The following is a 3,459-nucleotide window of genomic DNA, read 5'->3' on the forward strand; positions in this document are numbered from 1 at the left end:
AAAATTAGGCTGTATGATGAGTTTGTCACTGCTCAGTTTTACTTGCTTTTTGCCTTGTTTTCATGGCAAGTTATGTTTAGACTTTTGAGCAGATTCTTTTCAATATAATTTACAATCCATCTGATAAAGAGTTATTGAAATAAGTTTTAAAATTGCCATAATGAAACCTGTTCCTGATTATGAATTTGTGAACTGATTAAATTAACTCATAATTACCTTGCTAGGTGTATATGGGGAAAACACAATTGTAACTGTTTGTTTGCTTTTTGAAATTTTAAGAGATGATACAGTTTTAAGAGATGATACAGTTCTTAAATATAGAAATAATATATTTTTCTCATAGACTATTTTTGTTGATTATGTAGAAGTTATATATTTGAAATTTTAACTTCTGTACTTTCATAAAATTCATTGTTAATCATAATTTCAAATAATTTCCCCCCTCCAGGTTTCGTAATCAAGCATTTGGAATCAAAGTAGTTATATGAAACACTTAATAATAAAATTATAGAAAACAGATGTGCTTTCCCCAACAGCTATTTCAATATATTCCACAAATAGGAAGTCCAAGCAGAGACTATAATGTAACAGTATTGGAAAGAAATAATGGTGTAATGGCATATTTATCTGGGAGGACAAATTATAAATAGGGTACTATATTTTAGTACAAAATCTACATCGTGCTTTTTTCTACTTGGGTTATATTATTTGTTTTTCCCAAATGGGATAATAGAAAGCACGGTAGGGTCTAAACAACTGTCTTATGTTGTAAGGGAGACAGACCACCTGGTATTTTAATGTTATATTTCCAAGCTGTTGCCAGGCTAGGGATTAATGATTTTAAGCAGCTTATAATAATACGAAATTAGATATAAGAAATTACAACTAACTATACAGGTGATTCTTTCCCTTTCCTTGAATGAAAAAAAATTCCCTCTCTTCTTACTTTAATAAAGGTATTTTATCTTGCCTTTTGCTCTTTTTCTTCATTATATTACAAAATGTAGGTCTTTATGAACTTTTAAAAGAGGTCATCTTAATGAAGCTCAATGCTATTTTACATGAATAAAAAAGTTAAATATATGCCAGGAGGGTGATAGGTGACAACTAGAGCAAAGAATTTGAAACATGGAGATTATCAGTTTCTCTTGTCCCTGCGTATTTTACCACCTGTTGGCAAGATATAATTGTAATCTAACTGGAGGGAATGACATCTAATCACCTTAAAGCACTTTGAAAACATTTATTACTGGGGTAAAAAAATGAACGGATTATATTGTCTAACCAGGGAAGAAATCAGTCAAAGGGGACTAAAATTGTGAACCACATTTGGGAGATGTCTCTAACATAAATGATGAAAGTAAATTTATGCCCCCAATGTGGACATTTTCTTCATGGTGTAGACTAACTTCACAAATTAAATGAGTCTAGCTGACAGATTTGGAGACGATTTTTATGAGTGAGAAGAAATCTTGGTTAGGATTCAGAATTGTTTTCTAGAGAGAGAGTGCTATGAAATACTCATGTAACTTTTTTATGTGGTGCAACCAATAGCACACTTTCTTTCATATATATATATATATATATATATATACAACATCATAAAGAACTGAGATATATATATATATATATATATATATATGTATGTATATAAAGTACCTTGAATTTTGTGGAACTACTTTCTGAAACAAATGGCCTCTAAGACATTAGTAAATAGCTGGTATATTAATTGGATTGGAAAATAGGAATTTTGCACAACAAATAAAGATTTTAGCTAAAGCCATTTTCATGCTTAGGATGTTTTACTTGGCTTAGCTTCTGTTAAAATAACCAATGAGAGTCCGTGGACTTCTAGTTACCAAACTTGATATGATTGCTATCGGATCATTTTTACTCACTATTTTTCTCTATGACCACAGGAGGACTTTTTTTTTTTTTAGCAAAGCATTTTTAAAAATACTATTTGTGTTCCTGCTCTGGTCTGTAAAGACAGAACTACCCCACGTATATGTTGCTTAGAGACAGATACCTCTCATGATGGTTAAACCATACTAATATGACATTATTCATGCTAATTCTTCCAGCTTATAACTCATAAACCAACACCCTCAACAGTTTCACTAAGTAACCTTCTACACAAAGGATAAAGTCCATTCATCCAGGAAACGTCTGTTTATTTAAAATCATGTCCAGAGCATGACTGGAAGACTTCTTTATCTTGTTAACTGTCTTAAACAATCAGCTCTATACTTTCACTTTGTGCTCAGGAAGTAGCAAAATCAAAGTTTAAAAAAAGATTAGCTGCTACACAGAAAACATCACATCTGAACTGTTGCCAATCTGAGCAAAAATAGAATCTATAGATACACACACATATATATATATACATATTCAAATACTGATTCTAATGCACTTATCCACTTTAAAACACTGAAAAGACCTCTTCAGGCACAGCATTATTAATAGAATAAGACTCTTGGCTCTTTTGAGAGAAGCAATGCATAAAATCACATGGAAAAGAGATGCTCTTTTAAAATAAAATCACATGGAAAATGACGTATATCATGGTGCTTTAAAAGCTGGTTCCTGAAGATGTTAAGAGACTTAAAATTCTCCTTAAAATAAGAAAAGTACGAACATTATAATGAAAAATTTATTTTAGGAGTGAATATATATATATAATATATATCCTAACATATTTTTATAGACTATATATGCTCTCTATATAGATTACATATATAAAATCTTATATTGTCTATATAGATAGAATATATATAACCTTGTTTTCCTGAAGTGACAACACTGCAATCCTTTAGGTCATTGTCACCAACCGTAAGTACCATATATTGTAGGTATAGAATATTTTATACCAACACAGGCTCTGGCACATTCTCTGCTTGTGAATGTATGTGTATGAATTGCATGACTACATAGAGGACTCTTTTTGATATCAAGTAGCCAGATTCACTACAATTAGAGCAAAAGACTGGCCTATTGGTGTATTAGTTCAAGTTACGTGCAGGAGTTTTTTTAACTTCCTTTTATGAATGCAATACCTTCCTCAGTAGAACCATTTTTAAAGTTTAATCTCTTTTTCTAAGGCAATGAGCACATATGGTTCTGTGTATGAAGTATCCTTTTTATAAATTCTATAAGGTTTTTGCTTTTCAGAAAACATCCTGCTGTCTAGATGGGTTTGGTTTTTTTCTTACCATGTGAAGCTTGTCTTATATCCTACCATGAAGTCTAAATGAGATGGGGAATGTAGATGAGGAAGAAAAATAATGGTTTTGAAGAGGAGTAGCATGCCTTAAATATGAGGAATTAGGAAAGACTTAAAGAAAATCTGGATGAACATAAATGGTTTATAATATTAGGTCTCTTAACAGAGCTCCATTAACTTGAGACTTGGCTTTATGACTTAGCTTTACACTATGAATGGGACCAAATGAATTCTCT

This window comes from Talpa europaea (assembly GCF_964194135.1).
Source record: "Talpa europaea genome assembly, chromosome: 2".
Classification (NCBI taxonomy): domain Eukaryota; kingdom Metazoa; phylum Chordata; class Mammalia; order Eulipotyphla; family Talpidae; genus Talpa; species Talpa europaea.